Here is a 6,845-nt window from a genome sequence, read left to right on the forward strand (position 1 = left end):
AGCAACGGGGCTGACCGCGCTGGGGGGAGGGCCCGCTCAGGGGCGGAGCTGGGCGGCTGGCAGCGCCCGCTCCAGCCTCTGATTGGTGCAGATTGTCCAATCGAGACCTTCGGGCAGAAAATGCCAAGCGGGGATTGGGAAATTTGGAAAGGGAGAAGGGGAGGCTGGCTCCCAGCCCACTCGGGTCCTTAAAGGGGAAATAACTATTCTCTTGTAACAGTTTTTCCCACCTTCCCCCGAAAGGAATTACGGGGTGGGAGGCAGTGATGGGCAATAATGGTCAGAAACAGTTCTTAAGCACTTATTATGTGTCAGACACACGTCCAAGTGCTTACTACAATTCAATTGTATTACTGACACCCTTTCTACAGATAAAGAAACTGAGGCTCAGAAGGGCTTACTAGGTGGTTTGGGATCACAGGACATATGATCAAGTGTTTCGAATGACGGTCTGTCAGTTTGTCTGAATCCGGGAACTTAACCTCGAACCAAGACACTATTTGATGGTAATCGTTTTTGTAAGTTTTTTTTAAAGTAATTTGTAAAATATATATGAAAAGAAGAATACACACCAAAAACAATAAACGAAACTTGGACAACCACTTCTATGAGTTCACTCACCGGGCTCCAGCCACCTTGCTCTTCCAGAAAAATACCAGATGCTCTCCCACTTCAGGGTCTTTGCATTGACTGTTCCCTCTGTGTGGAACAGACTCTTCCCCTAAGGTATCCTTAGGGCTCCTTCCCTCCCCCTTCTTTAGGGTTTTACTAAAATGGAGCCTTATCAGTGGGACTGTCCCTGCCCACCCTAATTAAAGCAGTAAACATCCATCTCACATGCTACTAAATGCTACTAAACCTTTTAGCTTGTCTGCTTTTTCTTATTTTCTGTTGCTCAAATTACCTTCTAACATCCTAGATAATTAGCTATTTGTAGTTATTGTTTTTTGATTGTCTCCCCTATTGGAATGTTAGCGCCATAAGAGCATGGATTTTTGTGTTTCATTCCTATGCATGCCCAGCACCCTGGCACTATTGGCAGGTAAATGCTTAATTTTTTGAATGGATGGTTGGATGAGTTGCAATTCCACCTTCTCAGAGATACTCTTATATGTTTAATGCATCTCCCCTGCCCCAGCACAGTGTCTAGCACATAGTAGGCATTTAATTAATGTCTGCAGAAATAATGAATGATTGCATTCATTACGAGTCATTTTTTCTGTATGTTTACCTACTTTTTTAAACAGAATCGGAAATTCATTTATAAAGAAATTTGTGTCTTTTAAAAACAAGAGATTAAATATCACCGGTATCTTTCCATGTCATTAAGCATTCTTCAAGACCATTAGTTTTAATGGCTGCATAAGATGCCATTCTATCAATGAACTCTAATTTGTTTAATCACTGTTTCTTGTTGAACATCTAAGCTGTGATAAATATTTTCCTGTTATAAAAAATCTCCCCCCCAAAATAAAGATCCAAGCAGCTAAATATTTGTGCACATGGCTAATTGTTTCTTTTGAATAGATTACCATAAAAGGAACTGCTGAGTCAAAGGAAATGTACATTTTTAAGATTTAACAACAGTACCAATTCCCATGTTCCCAGCATTTCTATGCACCACGCATGGTGCTAAGCCGTGTAATTTTAGCAACAGGGGCTATGATTATCCCTGTTTCGCAGAAGAGGAAACTGAGGCTTAGAGAAGTTACCTGTAACTTCACGCGCCCAAAGTCACACACACTAAATGGGGCAGAGCCAAGGCTCATCCCCGACTTTGGCTCCCAGGCCCTCTGCTGCCTCCCCATGGCCTGGGACACACATTGCCAAATTGTGCTACAGGGATCCAATTCACGCTCCCACTCACCAGGGTTCAGTGGGAATATATGCCCTTTGAAGTATCCTCGTCAGCATTAAACATGCTTGGTTTTGCACTGTTTTGAAATCTTTATTCCTTACAGAGTCTAGGTTTAAAAAAAAAAGCAAGGCTAGTAACTGAGATGATGGCACTTTATTCAGGTCATAGTGAAGAGAAGAAGGCCAGGTGTAGTCTTTGCCTCTTCAATGCCCTGCACAAATTACAGGGTGTTAGGCTCTAGAACCCATGTTAAAGGAAGCACCCTTGTAACTTAGTTGGGGATCTCAATCAAAGAATAGACCCCTGAACAAGCCTAGTGTTAGACCTGCTGCAACGGCTTCCTCAGCATAGGGGAGCAGGCCCTCCTACTTTGGGGCCCTGGGACAAGAAAATCAGCCCCCAAAGAGCTTCCTACAAAGGGCTTCTTGGAGATGCCCTTTGAGATGACCCCCAAAGAATGGAAACAGGCAAGGAGGGTAAGGAGGATTTGCCCTCATAAAAGTGATACATTTCAGTACATCGAAGGAAAAGGTAAGTGGCAGGCTGCTATAAGACGGGGTGGCAAGATGGCGGCCCCTGCTTTTGCTGGTGCCATGAGAGCAACATCAGATATTGCTTTTTTTTTTTTTTTTTAACAATTTAAAGGTTGTGGTAACCCTGCATGGAGCAAATCTATTGGCACCATTTTTCCAATAGACTCAGATTATGGAATCTTACGGCCCCTGACTATTTTGGCATCTTTGAAACTGTGCCAAGAGTACCTGTCTTAGTTTTCTATACTGTCCTGTCTGTTCCTCATTTTAGTCATATTCAGACTTCAGTTGTTTCCTCTGCTCCCAGACTTAATACATCTGTCAGAAACCTGACATGTGGTTATACTGTAACTATCCTCAATAGAGTGGCCTCCTTGCTTTCAAATGTCCTGAAGCTACCAGCCAGAACTGTAACGTAATTTAGCCCATTCAAAGGCAAAGGAAAGACTGAAAGCTATCATCTGTAGGTTTCTTCTACTTCATTCTGGCCTTTGGTTAAGGAGGAAGGCTGGTTATAAGGAAAAATTATGAAAAAAAAGACGACTGCAAGAAAAGGACACTTGAGGAAATTTGTGTTCTGCAATAAAACACGGAATAAACACTTAGATAAAATGACATCTTTCCGCAAGAGGCAAAACTGGTATGCTGATGATCCTTATCAGAAGTATCACGATGAAACAAACCTGAAAGTATGGGTCAGAAGTTTTATGATTTCCCAGTTATTGAATATGTATCTTTGTGTATATCATGTCTGTAAAAATGATTGTCAAACTTGATGTAAGTTGTACCAACTGATATGGAAACATACAGTACCAACATTAAACTTATCAGAGTTTAAAATTTTTATTTTATTTTATTTATTTATTTTTTTAAAGATTTTTATTGGGGAATTGGGGGAAGGGGAACAGACAAGTTGCTGTCGTTTTGTTCCTCAGTCTAGTTGTGGAGGACGTTGCTTCACTGGCCCAAGTTGGCACCATCATTGCGCTCTTCCCGGGCGAGGCAGATCAGTTGCCGGCTTCTGGACAGCCGCTCACTGCAGCTGCTGGCCGCTCACGCTGGCTGCTGGCCGCTCACGCTGGCTGCTGGCCACACACGGTAGCTTATGGCAGCCCACTGCAGCAGGGGTTGCAGCCTACGCCGTCGCCGGGGACTCGTGGCAGCCCAGCTCCAGGTTGAGCTGTTGTTCAGCATCTTAGCTGTAGAGGGCAGTGTCACTGGCCATCATATGTGGGATCCGAACCGAGGCCCTCTGGCATCCCAAGCCAGCTCTTAACCAACGCGCCACTTGGCTAGCCCTAAAATTTTAAATAAAAAATGAATGGCAAGCAAACTTTCTGTCTACCATATGTAAATAACATTTACAAATCAATATAAAAGATGAATATACAATAGAAAAATAAGCAAAGGACATGAACAAAAATTAAAAATACAAACAGTGGATAAGAAAAATGGAGTTGGTAAAAATAAATTAATGAAATGGCTATTGTTAAAAAAAGAAACAGGCAAAATGAAATCATTTTGCTAAGCTGTCACAAAACTAAAACTTAATAACTAACCTAATTGCAGTTTCAGCCTCTCCCAGGAGTGGAATTTTAAACCAATCAGTCTGGAATTTCCTGACTGATTAGTGAGGTAATCTGCCTGATAAGACCCCCTGCCTTTCCTGAAGGGGTGTGTCCTTGCCTGGAATAATCCACTCTTTTAACTTCTTAGTCCCACCCTCTTTCTGCCTATAAAAATCTTCCATTTTGTACAACTCATTCGAGCGTCCTTCTGTTGCTGCATGGGATGCTGCTCAATTCATGAGTTGCTTAATAAAGTCAATTACAGTAGATCCTCAAGTTTACTCCATTGAATTTTGTTCTTTAACACTATTAAACATTCCTTTTTTATTTTATCTCTTACAAAAGTATTTTCTAAGTATTATAATCAGTGCTGATAAAAATACAAGATAACAGCCGCTCTCATACCTCACTTGTAGGACTGCGATCTAGGGCAGGCAGGCTTCTGGCAATATCCATCAAAAGACTTAACAATGCTATCCACCCTTTGATACAGCAAATCTACTTCTAGGAATTATTCTTAAAGGAAGAGAAAGACATAGACAAAGGTGTAAATGTGCGGCTATTCATTAGTGTTATTTTAGTAAGACTTTTTTTTATCACCGTCTTTTGTTGGCGTATCACACTACTTAACAATTCCCCTATTCTTGCAAATTTAGGTTCCTTCCCAATTTTTTCACTGCTCTCTATGCCAGATCCTCTCTAAACACTTAACCTACATGATCTTGTCTAATCGTCATCTCTTATCTATAAGATTGGATCCTTAGCCCCATTTAACAGGTGAGGAAACTGAGGCATGGGAGTAGGGGAGAAGTGGAGCAAAGTCCCATTTCTAAGGAGCTTTGCTGAAATTGTAACCAGGAAGTCTGACTTCAAAGCTGATGCTCTTAAAGACTCCTCAAATTCATTCAACAAATGTATTCATTGAATGTCATCTGTGTATATGCCAAGCATGGTGAATAATGATAACTGCAAACATTTATTTTCTATGTAACAGTATAGTCTATATAGTATAAGTATTTTCTATTGTGTATTACAGGTCCTGTGCTAAACACTTTCGTGTTCTGTCTCATTTAATCCCACAACAACCTTGTGCACTACTGATGTAGGATATTTCATGTGCCAGCGTCGTGGTCTCGTGGAACTAAAGAATGGAGACATGGACCAGAGAGGTAAAGATGCAGAAAGGGAGTTTATTAGAAGTAAAAATAGGGCTGGTCAAGTGGCGCGTTGGTTAAGAGTTCACTTGGGAGTTTGCTTGGGAGTGCGAGCTGTGAGCAGCAGGGCTGCCTGTTCGGATCCTATATGGGCCAGTGACACTGCCCTCTACAGCTAAGATGATGAACAACAGCTCAACCTGGAGCTGGGCTGCTGTGAGTTGCCGGCAACCACATAGGCTGTAGGGCTGCTGTAAGCTACCATGAGTGGCCAGCAGCCAGCGTGAGCGCCCGGTGGCATAAGCTACAGTGAGCCGCCATAATCCTGGCGACCGATCTGCCTCACCCGAGAAGAGCGCAATGATAAATACCAACATGAGCCAGTGAAGCGACGTCCTCCACAACTAGAGTGAAGAATAAAAAGACAGCAACTTGTCTGTTTCCCTTCCCCGATTCCCCAATGCTGTTCCCTCCCCCAATTGCCCCAGTAAAATATTTTAAAAAAAAAAGAAGTAAAAATACATTTCAAAGAAACAGAAGCAGGCCCGAGCAGTGGAGAATGGCTCAAGGGCCATTATTAGAAAAGAAAGTACACTCCAAAGAGTTTGGAGTGGGCCAAGCAAAGGAAGCTCAAAAAGCGTTGACTGGCCAGGACTTGGAGTTTTTATCTAGAATGGGCTGTTCCTCTCTGGGTGTGGGACCACCTGATTGATCTCATCCCTTTAGAAAAGGAGTTTATTAGAAGAAAAGAAGTTTTGGGTGGAGAGGGGAGGGCTTTTCGGTGGTGCATTCTGTGGGACATGCAGGAATGTAGAGACCCAATGCCTACTTCTAACTGCCTGCCTTGTTTTCCCCTTGAGAGATGTGATCCCCATAAAATCTCTATGGGAAGGTGAGAGACAGGAGTTCTCTTCTGTATCTGCTTCCTGCTGGGCAGGGGTGTAGAGATGTCCCTGCCTATTGGGGGATTCACAGAACTCTCACCCTATCTGATCTCAGTTCAGAGGAAGGGGTCTTGAGATCTGCCTGAAAGACCGTGTTGGCTTCTTTGGTTGGGACTGGCAATTTTGCTGGGGTACCCTCTGTATCCCCAAGACCCCTAAATGAGGAAAAACAGATTTTAATTAATAAATTTCTTAAAGAGCAGAGCTCAAAGCTATTGATGTAAGGTGGCCACGGGTTTGGAAAGAACATTAGGCTTTAATGTTTATAATTAACAAGTATACTGGCCTGGGGAAATGTTAAAACCTATTTAGTCTCTGGGATGACATTATCCAAGAGTTAGGTCCGGAATGGCTTGGGGAATGTCAGGAAGTCACAGGTTTTAAGTAATTATCTAAAGCCGGAGAGAGATATTCTGTGATTCAGTCTAGGGGCAAGCTTTAGTCTAGCTTTCAGAAACTGATTAGAAGAGTAATCAAAGCCAGAGGCTAAGAAACTAGGGAAGAGGAGATTTAAAAGTTGTCCAGTGGGGTGGGGGTGGGGGGTGGGACTACTCGCTTCACCCGCCCACATCCTTATTATTATTCCTGTTCTACATATGTGAGAACTGAAGCACAGAGAGGTTAAGTAATGTCTCCAAAGTCACACAGGCAGCCTGGCTTCAGGGTTTAGGCTCCTTAACATTTTTCTTAGTGCAGCATTTATTTATTTATTTATTTATTTATTTATTTATTTTTAGCTGAGCCATCCTGCTACCTGTTGGCAGCTCAGTGGCTGCTCAGCTCGGGCT

The 6,845-nt window shown here is 42.6% G+C and overlaps 1 pseudogene; it reads left to right on the forward strand.

The window, feature by feature from the left end:
* Window positions 1–2,424: 2,424 nt before the first annotated feature.
* LOC109395337 (39S ribosomal protein L35, mitochondrial-like) overlaps window positions 2,425–6,845 on the forward strand; it is a 10,921-nt pseudogene continuing 6,500 nt past the window's right edge.

This window comes from Hipposideros armiger, unplaced genomic scaffold (genome assembly GCF_001890085.2).
Source record: "Hipposideros armiger isolate ML-2016 unplaced genomic scaffold, ASM189008v1 scaffold_466, whole genome shotgun sequence".
Lineage (NCBI taxonomy): Eukaryota > Metazoa > Chordata > Mammalia > Chiroptera > Hipposideridae > Hipposideros > Hipposideros armiger.